The sequence below is a fragment of the Aotus nancymaae genome, unplaced genomic scaffold (genome assembly GCF_030222135.1).
Source record: "Aotus nancymaae isolate 86718 unplaced genomic scaffold, 86718_ANA_hifiasm-v0.15.2.pri h1tg000049l, whole genome shotgun sequence".
NCBI classification, from domain to species: Eukaryota; Metazoa; Chordata; class Mammalia; order Primates; family Aotidae; genus Aotus; species Aotus nancymaae.
In genome coordinates, this window is record NW_026988463.1 from 14,852,817 (window position 1) to 14,873,225 (window position 20,409).

At 48.3% G+C, this 20,409-nt stretch overlaps 1 pseudogene; it reads left to right on the plus strand.

Annotated features, from left to right (window-relative positions):
• Positions 1–8,992: 8,992 nt before the first annotated feature.
• On the plus strand, positions 8,993–9,312 carry LOC105717861 (large ribosomal subunit protein eL42-like; annotated as a pseudogene).
• The last annotated feature ends 11,097 nt before the right edge of the window (positions 9,313–20,409 follow it).

Genomic DNA, 20,409 nt, shown 5'->3' on the forward strand with positions numbered 1-20,409 from the left:
AATGATCTAGAGAAAGCCACACTTAGCTCTGTGGGCACCTTTCTCTGAAGACATACTTCATGTGGTTGCATTAATGAAATGCAGCTGGAAGCTGGGCCAGCTGGCAACTCAGGGTGCCTTAAAGCATATCATGGGAACTGCCTGTTGGTCCCATCCCAGGGGAGCAGTGGGCAGATGGTTCCCCTATGGCCCACACCTTCAGCCATAAGAGAAGTCATAAGAAGGCTGAGGGGGCTGGGCGCGGTGGCTCGCCCCTGTGGGAGGCTAAGGCAGGAGGATCTCTTGAGGCCAGGAGTTTGAGACCAGCCTGGGCAACATAGCCAGACCATGTCTCTACAAAAAAAAATAAGAAAATTATCCAGCCATGGTGGTAGCTTTAGTTCCAGCTCTTAGAGAGGCTGAGACTGGAGGATTGCTTTAGCCCAAGAGGTTCAGGCAAAAAGAGAGAGAGAGGTCAGCATCGCCACCCACCTGACCACACTGAAGGTAGGCCCTCCTTTGGGGTAATGTTCTAAAAGTGCAGTGAGGGGCCAGGCATGGCGGCTCATGCCTATAATCCTAGCACTCTGGGAGGCCAAGGTGGGAGGATTGCTTGAGCTCAGGAGTTCGAGATCGGCCTAAGCAACACAGTAAGACTTTGTCTCTACAAAAAAAATTTAAAAAAAGCTCACAAAAATTAGCTGGGTGTGGTGGCATATGCCTGTAGTCTCAGCTATTCAGGAGGTTGAGGCCAGAGGCTCACCTGAGCCCAGGAGATTGAGGCTGCAGTGAACTATCATCACGTCACTGCATTCCAGCCTCAGTGACAGAGGAAAAGCTTGACTCAATAAAATAAGCCGGGCAGGGTGGCTCACGCCTATAATCCCAGCACTTTGGGAGGCCGGGGTGGGCGGGTCACTTGAGGTCGGGAGTTCGAGACCAGCCTGACCAACATGGAGAAACCCCATCTTTACTAAAAATACAAAATGAGCCATGCATGGTGGCGCATGCCTATAATCCCAGCTGCTCAGGAGGCTGAGGCAGGAGAATTGCTTGAACCTGGGAGGTGGAAGTTGTGGTGAGCCGAGATCGAACCATTGCACTCCAGCCTGGGGAACAAGAGCAAAACTCCCTCTCAAAAAATAATAAAATAAAATAAAATTCCAGTGATGGATACACAACTCCACAAATACACTAAAAACCACTGCTGTGTACACTTTACTTGGGTGAATTATATGTGAATTATAACTAAATAAATCTGTTGGCTGGGTGCGGTGGCTCCCGCCTGTAATCCCAGCACTTTGGGAGGACAAGGCAGGCAGATCACAAGGTCAGGGGTTCGAGACCAGCCTGACCAAATTGGTGAGACCTGTCTCTACTAAAAATATAAAAATTAGCCAGGCATTGTGGCACGTGCCTGGAATCCCAGCTACTCAGGAGGCTGAGGCAGGAGAATCACTTGCACCTGGGAGGCAGAGGTTATAGTGAGCTAAGATCGTGCCATTGCACTCCAGCCTGGGCAACAGAGGGAGACTCTGTCAAAAAAAAAAAAAAAATCTGTTAAAAACAAGCCCCCACCTCAGGTTCCCTGCATCTTCCCCCAGAAAGGTAGGGGATCTGAATCTGTTCAGATAAATACAAAGTTTTTTTTTTTTTTTTTAAACCATAGCCTGGGTGTGGTGGCTCAAGCCTGTAATCCTAGTACTTTGGGAGGCCGAGGCAGGCGGATCACCTGAGGTCAGGAGTTTGAGACCAGCCTGGTCAACATGGTGAAACCTCATCTCTAAAAAAAAAAATCGTAAAAACACCGCAGTATTTCCTAATAGCAAGAATCGGAACTGACATTTCTTTAGTGCCTTTGACATGCTCAGCCCTGTTTTGTTTCAACTCCTGTAATCCTCACCACAACCCTGTCAGGCAGAGATTGTCATTCCTCCATTTAACAGATGGGGAAACCGAGGCACACAGTGGGAACGTGAGTTGCCAAAGGTTGCCCTGCAGGATTTGAACCAGCTCTAAAACCTTTACTCTTGGCAGGGTGCGGTGGCTCACACCTGTAATCCCAGCACTTTGGGAGGCCGAGGTGGGTGGATCACCTGAGGTCAGGAGTTCCAGACCAGCCTGGCCAACATGGTGACATCCTGTTTCTACTGAAAATACGAAAATTAGCCAGGTGTGGTAGCAGACACCTGTAATCCTGGCTACCCGGGAGGCTGAGGCAGGAGAATCGCTTGAATGCAGGAGGCGAAGGTTGCAGTGAGCAGAGATTGCGAACCACTGCCCTCCAGCCTGGGTGAAAGATCAAGACTTTGCCTCAAAATAAAAAACCAAAGAACAATAATCAACAAGTAATACCACCCTGAGGTGGACCACCATCATATCCTCACACCGGCGAGCTGCCGGTTGGCCCAGTTTCCAAACATACCCTATTTACTGTGATCATGGGAAGTGTATCTTATTTTTCTTTCTTTCTCTTCTTCTTCTTCTTTTTTTCAGACGGAGTCTCACTCTGTCTCCCAGGCTGGAGTGCAGTGGCGCAATCTCAGCTCACTGCAATCTCTGCCTCCCAGGTTCAAGCGATTCTCCTGCTTCAGCCTCCCAAGTAGCTGGGATTACAGAAGCCAGCCACCGCACCCAGCTAATTTTTTTTTTTTTTTTTTTTTTTGTATTTTTAGTAGAGACGGGGTTTCACCATCTTGCCCAAGCTGGTCTTGAACTCCTGACCTCGTGATCCACTTGCCTCAGCCTCCCAAAGTGCTGGGATTGCAGGTGTGCACCTTCTCTTCTTCTAGTGACAGAATCTTACTCTGTTGCCCAGGCTGGAGTGCAGTGGTGAGAACACAGCTCACTGCAACCCCAAACTCCTAGGCTCAAGTGAGCCTCCTGCCTCAGCCTCCTGAGTAGAGGGGATGACAGGTGTACGTCGCCACACCCAGTTTGAGAGCGATTTTTTTATTTTGTTAATTTATGTTTTTAATTTTTTTGTGTGTGTGGAGACAGGGTCTCACTGTGCTTCCCAGGCTATTCTTGAACTCCTGGCCTCAAGAGATCCTCCTGCCTCAGCCTCCCAAAGGGCTGGAATTACAGGCATGAGACACTGTAATGAATTATATTCGATCCTCCCAAAGGGCTGGAATTACAGGCATGAGACACTGTAATGAATTATATTCGATCCTCCCAAAGGGCTGGAATTACAGGCATGAGACACTGTAATGAATTATATTCGATCTTCCCACAGTGCTGGGATTACAGGTGTGAGCCACTGAGCCTGGCCTGAAGTGTGTCTTTTGAGGAATGTGTAATCTTCTCTGGACAATGTTGTTTCAGTTCTACCCCACCCACTTCCTCACCTGCCGCCTGCTGAATCATTCTGTTTCAGGTCTCCAGCATTGTATCATTTGATATGATTCACTAATATCGTCTACAAATTCCATCTCTCCTCCATTGTTTCCTAAATATATTTTTATGGTTCGTTGGGCCAAATCAAGAGACAAAGTCCAAATGTCACATTTGGTTGCTGCATCTCTTAGAGCCCCTTGGGTCTATAACGAGTCCCTCCTTTGTATTTCCTGGCCCGTTAATTGTTAAAGTGTGGAGTCCTCACTCATGATCATTGATTTGCTGCCCCTGACAGGGCCTCCAGCAGAAAGACCTCCTGCCTTGGCCTTGTGGGGAGCCTGAGGATCCCGCCGTATTGCATAATTATCTCAAAAGAAATGAAATAGGCCTGGGTAGAGAAGGGAGTCACAGTGTTGTTGGTGACAGCTAAATATACTCATTTGTCCATTTCGTCACGAGCCCTGTCTATTCCACTTTCAAAGCATATGTGGAATCTGTCTGCATCGCTCTTGCAGAAAGCAGATTTGGGAGGTGAGGGAGGAGGCAGGAAGACCAGGGATGAGGGTCCCACAGTGCAGGCAAGAGCTCATGATGGCCTGGGCTGGGGCTGGGGCTTTGGGGAGGAAGGAATGGGGACAGGTTCCAGGAATCTTCCGGAGGTGGAATTGTCAGGTGCTTTGAGAGCTGGCTCCTTTCTCGCTGGGAGATGCAGCCTTCTTACCCCTAGTTGATTGGCTCAGACGCCTCCTCCCACCTCCCAGCTGCAGCTGTAGGGATGACACGCACAAAAAATGAGGGTGACTCACTTCTCAGCAAGGGCCATCAGCACCCCACGCTCACCCTCCTGGGGAGCATGAGCCTACAAGAGGGAGGCAAGGAGGAGCCACAAGGGTGAGGTACCAGAAGCAGCCACTTCACAGGTGCAAGAACTCGGCAGTTTGATACATCTCTAAGCCTCAGTTTCCCCATCTGGAAGTGGGAATCCTCATTCCCACCTGGCTGAGCATTTTCAGGAATTAAATGGTGATCCCTGTTGTTAAGGGGTGGCCTTGAGGAAGAGCCTAGGTGGCCCCAGGCAGGTCAGGAGGAGGTGAGATGTGGCTGGCAGAGAGGCTGGGTGTCATGGAAGCTTGGTCAGCAACTGACCATGATACGGGGCCAAGACTGGGCACGGTGGCTCATGCCTATAATCCCAGCATTTTGGGAGGCCGAGGTGGGTGGATCACCTGAGGTCAGGAGTTCCAGACCAGCCTGGCCAATGTGGCGAAACCCAGTCTCTACTAAAAAATACAAAAATTAGCCAGGCTTGGTGGCACATGCCTGTAATCCCAACTACTTGGGAGGCTGAAGCAGGAGTATTGCTTGAGCCTCGTGGAGGTTGCAATGAGCCAAGATCACACCACTGTACTCCAGCCTAGGCGACGAAGGGAGACTCCATCTCAGAAAAAAAAAAAGACGTGGGGCTGAACACATCCCAGCTGGCCTCTGCTCCCACTTGTGTCAGCCTCTGAAAGCCCCGGTTATAGGCACTGTGTGCTAACAGGAGGGTAGGGTTGGGGTGCTGTCCACGGTTCTGAACCCCACCCTTTACCCCACCACTCCCCAGTTTCTGCCAAGCCTCTGGACCTTCCCTTCCTGTTCCTCTTCCCTTCCTTCTCCCCTTCCCCCTTCTCTTCTCTCTTCCCTTTGCCCTTCCCTTCTCTCTCTCCCCTTTTCTCTTCACGTCCCCCTTCCCTTACCTCTTCCCCCTTCCCTTCCCCCTTCCCTTCTCTCTCTCTTTCTCTCTTCCCTTCCCTATTCTCCCAAATCCCTTCCCTTCCCTCTCTTCTTTCCTCTCTTCTATCTTCTTTCCTTTCTTTCTTTTTTTTTTTTTTGGAGACAGAGTCTCGCTCTATTGCCCAGGCTGGAGTAAAGTGGGACCATCTGAACTCACTAAAGCCTCTGCTTCCCACGTTCAAGCAATTCTAGTACCTCAGCCCCTCAAGTGGCTGGGACTACAGGTGTGCACCACCACACATCACACCTGGCTAATCTTTGTATTATTAGTAAAGACAGGGTTTCACCATGTTGCCCAGACTGGTCTTGAACTCCTGAGCTCATGCAATCCACCCACCTCGGCCTCCCAAAGTGCTGGGATTATAGGCGTAAGCAACTGTGCCCGGCTTATTTTCCTTTTCTTTCAAATTTTTATTTGTAACTTTTTTGAGACGGGGTCTTTTTCTGTTGCCCAGGTTAAAGCGTAGTAGTGAGATCACAGGTTGCTGCAGCCTCAACTTCCTGGGCTCAAGAAATCCTCCCTGCATCAGGCTTCCAAATAGCTGGGACTACAGGCATGCATCACCACACCTGGGTAAGTTAAACGTTTTTCTTCGGCTGGGCGAGGTAGGTCATGCCTGTAATCCCAGAACTTTGAGAGGCCGAGGCAGGCAGATTACTAGGTCAGGAGATGGAAACCATCCTGACTAACTCGGTGAACCCCTGTCTCTACTAAGAAGACAAAAAATTAGCCAGTCATGGTGGTGGGTGTCTGTAATCCCAGCTCCTCGGAAGGCTGAGGCAGGAGAATCACTTGAACCAGGGAAGCAGAGGTTGCAGTGAGCTGAAATCGCACCACTGCACTCCAGCCTGGGCGACAGAGTGAGACTCTGTCTAAAATTTTTTTTTTTTCCCTAGAGACAGCATCTCGCTATGTTGCCGAGGCTGGTCATAAGCTCCTGTTCTCAAGTGATCCTCCCACCTCTGACTCCCAAAGCAATAGGTTAGCCGGCATGAGCGACTGCAGCTGGTCATCATTTTCCTTTTCTACTTTAATGTGGAATCGCCTGTGTCAGTTAATAGGAAGCTCAGAAGATGGTTAAGGCCTCAGACTCTAGGATCAGAGTTCCTGAATGCAAATATTGGCTCAGCCACCCACCAGCTTCATGATCCTGGGCAGTTTTCTTAGTAATCTCCCTGTGACTCAGTTTCCTCATGTATAAAAGAAGCACAGTCACGCACTCTCCTAATAGGCTCGTTATGATGATTAAATGAGATTAGGCACATGTTCCTAGGGGTGAGTTAATACTTGTAAAGGGCGGGGCGCTATGACTCATGCCTGCAATCCCAGCACTTTGGAAGGCTGAGGTGGGTGGATCAGTTGAGGCCAGGAGTTCAAGACCAGCCTGGGCAACATGGTGAAACCGCATCTCTACTAAAAATACAAAAATTAGCCAGGGTGTGATGGCGCACCTGTAATCCCAGCTCCTCGTCTCGAAAACAAACAAAAAGCTTGTAAAGCACTCAGAATCACAGTCAATACTCTTTGCATAATGTTCTTCACCTTTGATGGGACCTCAGTAGTCTCTGAGAATTTGTTTTCTTCTTCTTTTTTTTTTTTGAGAGAGTCTTGCTCTGTCTCCCAGGCTGGAGTGAAGTGGCACAATCTTGACTCACTACAACCTCCCTCTCCCAGGTTCAAGCGATTTTCTTGCCTCAGCCTCCTGAGTAGCTGGGGTAACAGGTGCCCACCACCACACTTGGCTAATTTTTGTATTTTTCAGTAGAGACAAGGTTTCACCATGTTGCCCAAGCTGGTTTCTGACTCCTAAACCCAGGTGATCCGCCTACCTCAGTCTCCCAAAGTGCTAGGATTACAGGCATGTGCCACCATGCCTGGCATATAGCTCTTTCTTTCATAGAAAATCTGGGATCCTAACAGCATCAACACAATTTCTTTTTTTGTTGTTGTGGGGGGGCGGGGATCAAGGTCTGGCTATATCACCCATGCTGGAGGCAGTGGTGCAATCTTGGCTCACTACAACCTCTGCCTCCCGGTCCTAAGCCTTCCTTCCACCTCAGCCTCTGAAGTGGCTGGAACCACAAGCACACACCTCCAAGCCTGGCTAGATTTTGCATTTTTTTTTTTTTTTTTTTTTGTAGAGACAAAGTTTCACCAGTTTGACAAGGTCTCAAATTCATGAGCTCAAATGATCCACCCACCTTGGCCTCCCAAAGGTCTGCGATTACTGGTGTGAACCACCGTGTTCAGCCAATTTCTCATTTTCTTTATCTTATACGACAAAGACAATCATTTCTTTTTAAAAATTTACAAAGAAAAGAGGTTGAAAAGTTCAAGACTGGGGACAGGTGCCATGGCTCACACCTGTAATCCTAGCATTTTGGGAGGCTTGAGGCAGGTGGATCACTTGAGGTCAGGAGTTCAAAACCAGCCTGGCCAATATGATGAAACCTTGTCTCTACTAAAAATACAAAAAATTAGCTGGAGTGGTGGCGGGTGCCTGTAATCCCAGCTACTTGGAAGGCTGAGACAGGAGAATCACTTGAACCCAGGAGGCAGAGGTTGCAGTGAGCCAAGATCATGCCACTGCACTCCAGCCTGGGCAAGAGTGAGGCTCCATCTCAAAAAAAAAAAAAAAAAAAAAAAATTGAAGATTGGGCAGCTGCGTTAGGTGAGCACCTCAGCCAGTGTCCACTCATGGTGGATAGCAAAGAGGGAGCAGGTGTGTGCAGAGATCATGTGGCAAGAGAGGAAGCAAGAGATGGCAAAAGCCTGAGAGCTTCAATTTCACAGTGCCAGTATAATCACTACCTATAAGATGCGTGAGTGCAGGTGAGGATTTTACTGTGGTTTTGTTTCATAGTGGTTCTTCGATCCATAGGGTAAAACTCACTAGAGATATATAATATCTGATATAATACAATCAAAATGCTATTTTTTTTTTGAGACTGAGTCTCACTCTGTTACCCAGGCTGGAGTGCAGTGGCACAATCTTGGCTCACTGCAACCTCTGCCTCCCGAGTTCAAGTAATTTTCGTGTCTCCACCTCCCAGGTAGCTAGGATTTCAGGCATACGCCCCCATGTCCGGCTAGTTTTTTGTTATTAGTAGATAGAGATGGGGTTTCACCACATTGGCCAAGCTGGTCTCAAATTCCTGGCCTCCCAAAGTGCTGGGATGACAGGGGTGAGGCACTGCGCCAGCTCAAAATGCTATTTTAAAGTCACTTCCTGGGAGCTGAATGATGAGAACAGATGGACACAGAGAGAGGAACAACACACACTGGGGCCTTTTGGAGGGTGAAGGATGGGAAGAAGGAGAGGATCAGGAAAAATGACTCATGGGTACTAGGCTTAATACTTGGGTGATGAAATAATCTGTGGATTATTTCATGGTGGAGAACTGAACAATCCAATAGTTTAAAACAAGAAAAGAAGAAGGGAAAGCAACAGAAACAAAGAAAGAAAGGATCTGTAAAACAGACCCTCGGACACAGGTTTACCTTTGTGAGAAACCTGCACTGGCACCCCTGAACTTCGGATGAAAGTTGAAAAAAAAGAAAGAGGCTGGACGCGGTGGCTCACACCTGTCATCCCAGCACTTTCGGAGGCCAAGATGGGCAGATCATCTGAGGTCAGGAATTCGAGACCAGCCTGGCCAGCATGGTGAAGCCCCATCTCTACTAAACAAAACTTAGCTGGGCATGGTGGTGGGCACCTGTAATCCCAGCTACTCGGGAGGCTGAGGCAGGAGAATTGCTTGAACCCAGGAGGCGGAGGCTGCAGTGAGTCAAGAATGTGCCACTGCACTCCAGCCTGGGCAACAGAGTGAGACTCCATCTCAAAAAATAATAATAATAAAAATAAAGGCTTTCCGTACCGGTAGTGCTCATGCAAACATGTTGAACGTTCCTACAACCCGCCGGACTTTCTGTAAGAAGTGTGCCAAGCACCAACCCCACAAAGTGACACAGTACAAGAAGGCAAGGATTCTCTGTATGCCCAGGGAAAGCGGCGTTACAGCAGGAAGCAGAGTGGCTATGGTGGGCAGGCTAAGCCGATTTTTCGGAAAAAGGCTAACACTTCAAAGAAGATTGTGCTAAGGCTTGAGTGCGCTGAGCCCAACTGCAGATCTAAGAGAATGCTGGCTATTAAAAGATGCAAGCATTCTGAACTGGGAGGAGATGAGAAGAGAAAGGGCTAAGCGATCCAGTTCTAAGTGTCATCTTTTATGAAGACAATAAAATCTTGAGTTTATGTTAAAAAAAGAAAAAATAAAGGAGATCACCTGAGGTCAGGAGTTCGAGACCAGCCTAGCCAACATGGTGAAACCCCCGTCCCTACTAAAATTACAAAAATATTAGCTGAGCATGGTGACGCATGCCCGTGAACCAAGCTATGTCGAGAGACTGAGGCATGAGAATTGCTTAAACCCAGGAAGCAGAGATTGCAATGAGCCAAGACTGTCACTGCACCCCAGCCTAGACAAGAGAGTGAGACTCTGTCCAAAAAAAAAGGAAAAAAGTCAGTTCCAATAATCCTTCTTAGTGTGGTTATGCCAAGTTGACATATACTCAGGGTTTTCTACTTTTTTATTATTTTTATTTGTTATTTATTTATTTTATTATTATTATTAGTTTTTGAGACGGAATCTCACTCTGTCACCCAGGTTAGAGGTTGGCTCACCACAACCTCCGCCTCCTGGGTTCAAGCAATTCCCCTGCCTCAGCCTCCCGAGCAGCTGGGACCACAGGCACCCACCACCACACCTGGCTAATTTTTGTAATTTTTTTTTTTTTTTTAAAGACAGGGTTTCACCACGTTGGCTAGGCTGGTGTCGAATTCCTGACCTCAGGTGATCTGCCCACCTTGGCATCCCAAAGTGCTGGGATTACAGGTGTGAGCCACTGCACCCAGCCTACTTTTAATTTTTTTATTTTAAGAGATTGCTGTTTTTGTCTTTGGTTTTACTTTGTAACTTTGTAAAGTATTTACAGTTACAAAACAGAAACTCTGAAAGGACACACAGAGAAGCCTAGCTTCCACCCCTGCTCCATCGGCAGCCTCCTTCCTCTTACCCATAGACATCCATGTTTGCTTTATTGTTTCATTGAGTTTCTTTTGAAAATGAGCAAGCGTATACAAACCGCAGGCATACTCAGAAGGTAGGTAACGTGCTTTGCGTTCATAGTTCCGATCCTTAGATACTGCTATTTATTTATTTATTCTTTTTTTTGAGACAGAGGCTCACTCCGTCACCCAGGCTGGAGTGCAGTGGCGCAATCTCAGCTCGCTGCAACCTCTGCCTCCAGGGTTCAAGCAATTCTTGTGACTCAGCCTCCTGAGGGGCTGGAATTACAGGCACCCACCACCACGCCTGGCTAATTTTTGTATTTTTAGTAGAGATGGGGTTTTGTCACGTTGGCCAGGTGGTTCAGGAACTCTTGACCTTGGGTGATCCACCCGCCTTGGCCTTTCAAAGTGCTGGGATTACAGGTGTGAGTCACCACGCCTGGCCAGTTATTTATTTTTTGCTTAACCGTATATCCTGGAGACCTCTGCATTACAGGATAAGGAAACATTTTTTATTTTTTTGAGACAGAGACTCACTCTGTTGCCCAGGCTGGGGTGCAGTGGCACAGTCTTGCCTCACTGCAACCTCTGCCTCTGGGATTCAAGTGATTCTCCTGCCTCAGCCTCCTGAGCAGCAGGGATTACAGGCATGCGCCACCATGCCTGGCTAATTTTTGTATGTTTAGTAGAGACAGGGTTTCTCCATGTTGGCCAGGGTGGTCTGGAACTCCTGACCTCAGGTGATCCACCCACCTCAGCTTCTCAAAGTGTTAGGATTACAGGCATGAGTCACTGTGCCCGGCCTTCTTCATTTCCTTTTTTTTTTTTTTTGAGATGGAGTTTCGCTCTTGTTACCCAGGCTGGAGTGCAATGGCGCGATCTCAGCTCACCGCAACCTCCGCCTCCTGGGTTCAGGCAATTCTCCTGCCTCAGCCTCCTGAGTAGCTGGGATTACAGGCATGCGCCACCGTGTCCAGCTGATTTTTTGTATTTTTAGTAGAGATGGGGTTTCACCGTGTTGACCAGGATGGTCTCAATCTCTTGACCTCATGATCCACCTGCCTCGGCCTCCCAAAGTGCTGGGATTACAGGCGTGAGTCACCGCGCCCGGCCCTTCCTCATTTCTTTATATTGCTGCATAGTACTAATTTGTGTGACTGTGCCATAGATTATTGAACCAGTTGCTTCTTGGTGGATGTTTGAGTTTCTAGTGTTTTGCTATCACTAGTAGTGCTGCAGTAAAAAACCTCATGTATTTTTAGTCGAGATGAGTGTCAAACCTGTCTCGACTAAAAATACAAAATTAGCCGGGTGTGGTGGCATATGCCTGTAATCCCAGCCACTCAGGAGGCTGAGGCAGGGGAATCCCTTGAACTCAGGAGGCGGAGGTTGCAGTGAGCTGAGATTGCACCATTGCACTCCAGCCTGGCAACAGAGCGAGACTCCGTCTCAAAAAAAAAAAAATGATGAATTTAGGTGACCAGCAAGAAGCAAAATACACAGAATTTGGTGACTGTTAGTTGGATTTTGGTTCAGCTGCCATTTTGAAGACTTAAAATAACTAGTTAAACAAGAAAGGACTATGTTTTCTTTTTTTGTTTGTTTGTTTGAGACAGGATCTTGCTCTATTGCCTAGCCTGGAGAGTGGCCTGATCACAGCTCACTGCATCCTCCTGGGCTCAAGCGATTCTCCTGCCTCAGCCTCCAGAGTAGCTGAGATTACAGGCGCCCATCACCAAACCTGGCTAATTTTTGTATTTTTTGTAGAGACAGGGTTTTGCCATGTTGGCCAGGTTGGTCTCCAACTCCTGGCCTCAAGTGATCCACCCATCTCGGCCTCCCAAAGTGCTGGGATTACAGGCGTGAGCCACCGCACCCGGCCTCTGTTTCCCTTTAACATAGGGTCCTGGTGTAAGTGTCCCAGCTCTGGTTTGGCTACTCCAAGGCATCAGGGACCCAGGTTCCTGCTACCTTGTTGCTCCATTATCCCTGCTCTTATTGTCCAAATCAGATGACCACCCTCTCCTGCACTCCATCTACCAGGAAGCGGAAAGGAGAAGGGAAGGGAATGATGGAGGTTGACCTGCCTTTCCCTTAATGATACACGAGGGAACTGTGCAGGTCACTTTTGCGCACATCCTATTGGCCAGAGTTTAACTCCTTGGCCACACCTATATGCAAGGGTGGCTGGGAAATGTGGTTTTATTTCTGGATGGCTGTGCCCGGCTAGGTATTGGAAGTCCTATTGCTACGGAAGAAGGGGAGATTGGATATTGGGGAACAGAGCAGTCTTTGCTGTGCTATGTGAGGGTTTGGGAAAGGCAGGGGGTGGGAGAGGGCAGTGCTAAGGAGGAGATCTCACTCCCCAGCTTCGAACCTATGTGGGTAGAGGTGTCATTTGCCGAGGGAGGGGGCACTGAAGGGGTATCTCTTTTTAATTTTTCTTTCTTTCTTTTTTTTGAGACAGAGTCTCCCTCTGTTGGGCAGGTTGGAGTGCAGTGGTGGGATCTTGGCTCTGCCTTCTGGGTTCAAGAGATTCTCTTACCTCAGCCTCCAGAGTAGCTGGGATTCCAGGTAAGGGCTGCTACACCTGGCTAATTTTTTTTTTTTTTTTCGTATTTTTAGTAGAGATAGGCTTTTGCTATGTTGGCCAGGCTGGTCTCGAACTCCTGATCTCAGGCGATCTGCCTGCCTCTGCCTCCCAAAGTGCTGGGATTACAGGTATAAGCCACCGCTCCCGGCCAGGGCTGTCTCTTTGTAATCCTGCACTACATGGCTTCACAGGCAATCTGCCCTTTGGGCATAATGAAGGGGGCAGAGTTCAGGATATTGAGGAAACTGAAGCTGAGGAATGCTCCAGTTTCAGCTGATTGCAAAGACAGGGTGAGCTCAAACTGTTCCTTGAGAAAATGTAACTGCAAGACCAGCCCAGACGGAACCTACTCTGTTGATAACAGAAGGTCAAGTTAGCTGGCAGGTGTAATTGAGCCAACACTGTAAGTCAGGTACCCCGGACATGCACAGTTGAAAAAGCTTTGATGTCTGTCAACACCCAGAACTAGTGATTCCTCCCCACAAAACCAAGAAGTCTGAGACATGATCAGAACCTGACCACTGGAACTGTTTCAAAAGCGAGGGGTTCATTGACTAGAAAGATCTGAGGTTACACTTTGCCTCAACAGGCTCAGTGTGGTGGCTCATGCCTGTAATCCCAGCACTTTGGGAGGCCAAGACAGGTGAATCACTTGAGGTCAGGAGTTCAAGACCAGCCTGGCCATAATGATGAAACCCTGTCTCTACTAAAAATATAAAAAATTAGCCGGGCATCGTGGCAGGCGCCTGTAGTCCCAGCTTCTCAGGCAACTGAGGCAGGAGAGTCGCTTGGACCCGGGAGGCAGAGGTTGCAGTGAGCTGAGATCACATCACTGCATTCCATCCTGGGTAACAAAGCAAGACTCTGTCTCAAAAAAATAAATATAATAAATAAATAAAAATAAAATTCTGCCCTTGGCCTCTAGGGGGCCACGCTGGCCTGCTGAGAAGCCAGGGTTTTTGGTTTTGCTTTTGTGCTGTGGTGATCGGAATTCCTGTCTGCTAGCTTGCATCTGGCACCCACGTCACCTGTACACAGCCTGCTTTCTCCTGCTCATCACGCTCGTGTGGAGGCTGCAGCCCCATCTGCCTCCCACGTGGTCTGTCCATCTGTCCATCTGTCCGTCCGTCTGTCTGTCAGCATTGCTCCCTTGTTCAGCTCTCTTCATTCTCTGAAAGGGGCTCCCGGGAATGGGGGTCAGGCAGGAAGCTATACATGTCAGTATGGGGCTTTACCTTCTCCCCCCCTCCCCCCCTCATTCCACTCTCTTTTTCTTTGTTTCTTTGAGGCAGGGTCTCTCTCTGTCGCCCAGGCTGGAGTGCAGTGGTATAATCACGGCTCACTGCAGCCTCGACCTCCTGGGCTCAAGCGACCCTCCTGCCCCAGCCTCCCACGTGGCAGGTACTACAGGTGTGCACAACCATGCTTGGCTAATTTTTTTTTTTTTTTCAATAGAGATGGGTTTCCTTATGTTTCCCAGGCTGGTCTTGAACTCCTGGGCTCAAGTGATCCTCCCACCTCAGCCCCCACAAATGCTGAGATGACGGGAGTGAGCCATTGCTCTTGGCCTGGTATCATGACTGTGTTCTGTCTCCTCCACACTCAGGATCTTGTTCCTGGCCACCCACAGCAAACCAGTTCTCTTCTCTCCCTGGGCTTGGCTTCCTTCCTTCCTGGCAGCGTCTTTGCCAGTGTGCGGGCTTGAAAACAGCCAAGCATGAGGAGGGGCGGTGTAGATTGACAGGGGTTCACTTGAACTTGAGGAGAAGCCAAGCTGGGGCTGAGTTTGGAATCCATGCCATGGTTATAGATGACGTCATTCTGCTGTGTAGCTGTGACTCAGCAATTAGGATCAGATTTCCTATCCCGAGGGACATCCTTGTGACCTGCCAGATGGATGATCATCACCCCCATCCCAGCATCGAGTGAGAATACCTCCAGCTGGGGCCTGCAGAAGGGTGGCTACAGCAGTGATGAAGGGTCCATGATTTACAGAGCCTTGGGCTGCCTCTCTGCTGCAGGGACTGTGGCAAATTGAAGAGGAAGCCTTCTAGAGCCCTGCGTCACGCACGCTCCTTGGTACTTGTGAAATATTTCATAATCCCAATTGCGTAGGTAGCTCCAGCTCTGCCACCCACTGTCCATGTGACCTTGGTGAAGCCACTTCACCTCTGAGCTTCGGTTTCCCAGGCTGCAGAATGAGTATCAGGGTGAGAACCCCTTCGTTCGCTGACTTATGCATTCAATTATGCCACAAACGTGTTGAGCGCCTACTATGTGCTAGATGCTGTGCTGAGCCCTGGGGATCCAGCCATGAGCACCTAATAAACCCAGCCCTGGAAGAGTGGATCTCCCTTTCTAGTGAGAGGACAGTCAACAAACAAGGTTGTCTGCATTGACACATTGTTGGCCGGGTTCAGTGGCTCACGCCTATGATGTCGGCACTTTGGGAAGCTGAGGCAGGTGGATCACTTGAGCTCAGGAGTTCGAGACCAGCCTGGGCAACATGGTGAAACCCCATCTCTGAGAAAAATGCAAAAATTAGCCGGGCATGGTGGCATGTGCCTGTACTCCCAGCTGCTTGTTGGGGGCTGATGTGGGAGGATCTCTTGAGCCCAGGAGGCAGAGGCTGCAGTGAACCGAGATCGTGCCACTGCACTCTAGCCTGAGTGACAGAGCGAGACCCTGTCTTAAAAAAAAAAATATTAAAGGGCCAGGCGCGGTGGCTCACGCCTGTAATCCCAGCACTTCGGGAGGCCGAGGCGGGTGGATCACGAGGTCAAGAGATCGAGATCATCCTGGTCAACATGGTGAAACCTCGTCTCTACTAAAAATACAAAAAATTAGCTGGGCATGGTGGCACGTGCCTGTAATCCCAGCTACTCAGGAGGCTGAGGCAGGAGAATTGCCTGAACCCAGGAGGCAGAGGTTGTGGTGAGCCGAGATTGCACCATTGCACTCCAGCCTGGGTAACAAGAGCAAAACTCCGTCTCAAAAAAAAAATTTAAAAAAATTAAAAAATTAAATAAATAAAAATAGACGGACACAAGGTGTGTGTGTGCCAAGAGGGAGGAGAGTCACAGGCTAGGAACTGATCCCGCTGGGGCGGGGGAGAAGGCTGAGGCTGAAGTGTGAGAAGGAGCTGGCTGTTCAGGGCATTGGAGGAAGAGCATCTTGGGCAGGGAACAGCATGTGCCAAGGTCCTGAGGCAGAATGGGGCTTATGGTGTTGGAGCTCGCAGGAGGGTGAGGGAGCTCAGTGGGCAGGAGAATCGGGTGGGAAAACTGGTTCAGCCTCCTAAGGCAGCTGGTGGGATGTGGGCTCCATCCTCAAGGTCATGGGGCGCCATCACAGGACTGTTGGTTGGAGGGACATGATCACATCTGCCCGTGAAACCGTTTCTGGCCTCCCAGACATGGTCTGCGGGCCCTCTGGTGTCTGGTCCTCTGTGCTCAGCTCTGAATGCAGATGCTGATTATCGTAGTTAAACAGAGTTCAACACCTACGCTGTGCCAGGGGCCATAGTAGCCCTGATCTGTTAGTAAAAATACGCATTTGTAAATGTATGTGTATACATTAATAAAAAAACTCACCCCAGGCTGGGCGTGGTGGCTCACACCTGTAATCTCAGAACTTTGGGAGGCTAAGGTGGGCAGATCACCTAAGGTCGGGAGTTTGAGACCAGCCTGGTCAACATGGCAAAACCCCCATCTTTGATAAAATACAAAAATTAGCTGGGTGTGGTGGCAGGCATCTGTACTCTCAGCTACTCAGGAGGCTGAGGTGGGAATCACTTGAACCTGGGAGATGGAGACTGCAGTGAGCCGAGATTGCCTGGGTGACAGAGTGAGACTCTGTCTCCAAAAAAAAAACAAACAACTCACTTCCACTCATTTTACAGATGGGGAAACTGAGGCACAGAGCAGTCAAATGACTTGCTGCAGGTCACTGAGTTGGTGTGGAGGGGAGTGGTTAGAGACAAAGGGGTGAGGCTGGAGATATAGCAGCGGAGGAAGCATTTTCAGGCTTGGGGGTGTCTGCCTAGCTGGCTGCTGGGTGGTGATGGCCCTCAGGATGTGGGGCACATGGGTGTGGAGCAGCTTCCCCAAGTGGGAAGGAAATGAGTGGCCCAGGCGCCCTCCCAGGCTGGAGTGTGTTCATTGGGGTGGAGCAGTGAGCATTTGCTGCACCTGGGTTTCTGGCCCTTCCGCAAAGCAGCAGCATGGGGTGACCATCACTGTGCCAGAGCCAGGCACAAGTGGCTCATGCCTGTAATTCCAGTGCTTCGGGAGGCTGAGGCAAGAGGATCACGTGAGGCCAGGAGTTTCAGGCCAGCCTGGGCAATGTAGCAAGGCTCCATCTCTTAAAAAAAAAAATTAGCTGGGCTTAGTGGCACATACCTCTAGTCTCAGTCACTCAGAAGGCTGAGGTGGGGGGATCACTTGTGCCCAGGAGGCCAAGGTTGCAGTGAGCTGTGATTGCCCTCCTGTATTTCCAGCCTAGGTGACAGAGTGAGACTCCATCTCTGAAAAATTAAAAAAAGCAGGGAAAATTAATTTTAATGTATTTAACTTAGTCCAATATATCCAAAATATGGGCATTTCAAAAGTCATCAATGTTTTTAAATATTTATAATACATTTTACAATTTTTTTGGTACAGAGTCTGCAAAATTTGATGGATATTTTCTGGCACATCTCAGTTCTGACCAGCCACATTGCAGCTACTCAGTAGCCCTGTGGCCAGTGGCTGCCACATTGACAGTGTATAGCTCTAGACATTGAACTTTCTTTATAAGGAAAGCATGATTCTTTCCCCTTCATGTTATAATTACTTAGGATCTGTATCATGTGTTTGGCTCTTCTGCTTCTTTTGTTTGTTGCCTTCTCTTTATAATCTCATTTTGATAAGAACTGAATAACAAAGATTATTTATTTATTTATTTTTGAGACAAAGTCTTGCTCTGTCGCCCAGGCTGGAGTGCAGTGGTGCCATCTCTGTTCACTGCAACCTCTGCCTCCCTGGTTCAAGTGATCTTCCTGCCTCAGCCCCCTGAGTAGCTGAGATCTACTCACCGCCACGCCTGGCTAATTTTTATGTTTTTAGTAGAGATGGGGTTTCATCATGTTGGCCAGGCATGTCTCGAACTCCTGACCTCAAGTGATCCACCTGCTTTGGCCTCCCAGAGTGCTGGGATTACAGGCATAAGACAGCATGCCCAGCCTAGAAAGATTATTTTAAAGATGAATCTTTTTTCCCTACTGTTGTCAAACTTTGAATTTAAAAAAAAAAAAAAAATGAATCTTTTTTCTTTGCCCAGACTTTGAATGTCCTTTTCTCACTGTTTCATTCTTTTTTCTTTTTTTTTAAATTTATTTCAAAGTTTAATTGTGAAAATGTACAAAAAAAGTACAAATATAAAGAAAAGTTGAAAGAATTGTACGGTGAATACCTATGTACACATCACCTAGATAACATTTGTCCATCCATCCATCCATGCATCCCACCCACCCATCCATCCCTCCCTCCTCCTAACCATCCATCCATCCACCCATGCATCCCACCCACCCATCCATCCCTCCCTCCTTTTAACTATCCATCCATCCATCCACCCATGCATCCACCACTTACCCATTTATTCCTCCCTCCCTCTAATCATTCATCCATCCAGGGAAGGATGGGGCATCTATCCATGCCCCATCCCTCTCTCCCTCCCTCTAACCACCCATCCATCAATTTATACATCCATCCATTCCTCCCTCTAACCGTCTGTCCATCCATTCCTCTGTCTAACCATCTATCCATCCATCTCTCCCTCTAATCAGTCATCCATCTACCCATCCATCCATCCACTCATCCATTTATTCATCCATCCATCCCTACTTCTGAACATCCATCCATCCATTCCAGTCTCCCTCTAACAATCCCTCTAACCTCTACCCATTTATCCATCTGTCCGTCCGTCCATCTGTCCATCTCTCCCTCCCTCCCTCCCTTTACCTAACCATTCACCCATCTATCCATCACTCTACACCTCTTACTTTTTGGATGCATTTCAAAATAAGTCGTTGATGTCAGTACCCATTCCCTTGAACATTTTGTTACGCATTTAAATAACTAGAGTTTACTCCCCAGAATATTTTTTCAGTGCAAACAAATAAAATACACAGGTTAGAAAGGTAGCCAGCTATGTGTATTTAAAATGAGGTTGTGGGATTAAAAATACCTGTGATTCCTGTCGGAATCCTGCTAATACTACCATGAGAATTGCTCCATTAGGAATTGAAGTTAGGTGCTAAATTTTAATTGCAGGTGAGTGAAAATAAAAAGTGTATTTTTTTCCTATCCAAATTCACGGATCCTCTGAATTTGAGGACACCTACTCAGTTCTTATTTCATAAAACTCAAATGAATCATGCTGTTACCATGTTAAGGCAATGTGCATTATCTCATTTAATCGTCACCACAAACCTATGGGGAAGTGTGTCTTACTGTTCCCATCTTACAGCTGAGAAAACTGAGACCAGGAGGTGGTGTGATGTACTCGGGTTCCTGGCTGGCAGGTGACAGAGCTGGGCTAATTACATATATAATATATGTAATTATATATATTATATCATCTATATTATATACAATATATCATATATATTTTATATATAAATATATGTGATATCTTATATATTTATACATAATGTTTTTATTATATGTTTGTTTTTTTTTTGAGACAGGGTCTCACTCTGTCACCCAGACTAGAGGGCAGTGGCACAGTGATGGCTCACTGAAGCCTCAAACTCCTGGGCTCAAGTGATCCTCCCACCTCAGTCTCTGGAGTAGCTGGGACTACAGGGACCACCAGCATGCCTGGCTACTTTTTAAATTTTTTGTAGAGACAGGGGCTCATTATGTTGCCCAGGCTGGTATTGAACTCCTGGACTCAAGAGATCCTGCCACCTCAGCCTTGCAAAGCTCTGGGATTGCAGGTGTGAGCCGCTGCGTGTGGCCTATGTTGTGAATAGCAGGCTTGTCCACGTGCTGTGTGCCTCTCAAGGGAAGGCACTGGGCTGAGCCCTTGGTGGACTGTTTTATTTGCTCCCCATGGCAGTTTTATGAGGCCATAGATGAGCCCCAGTTCCCAGCTGCCAGCAGCAGAAACAGACCTGGCTGATGTAAGCAGAAGAATTTGCGGAAAGAGGACTGAGGAGCTCCACCCCAGAGCTGAAAATGGGATAAAGTGAGCCACAGATGCCTGCCCGGAACCTGCCCACTCTGCTGGGGCTCCATTCCCAGGCCTCACCCCTGGACCCACAGTGGCCCAAAGAGGTGGGCATTCCTGCCACCTGCCGAGGGGCCCCTTCTCCACTTCTCTGTGGTGCTAGTGATACGGGAGATAGAAAGAAATTATTTAGGCAGGCCAGGCACGGTGGCCCACATCTATAATTGTATGCTTCGGGAGGCCAAGGTGGACAGATCACCACATATCAGGAGTTTGAGATCAGTCCACCCAACATTGTGAAACCTCATCTCTACTAAAAATACAAAAATTAGCTGGGCGTAGTGGTGCGTGCCTATAATCACAGCTACCCAGGAGGCTGAGGCAGGAGAATCGCTGAAACCCAGGAGGCTGAGGGGGCAGTGAGCTGATATTGTGCCA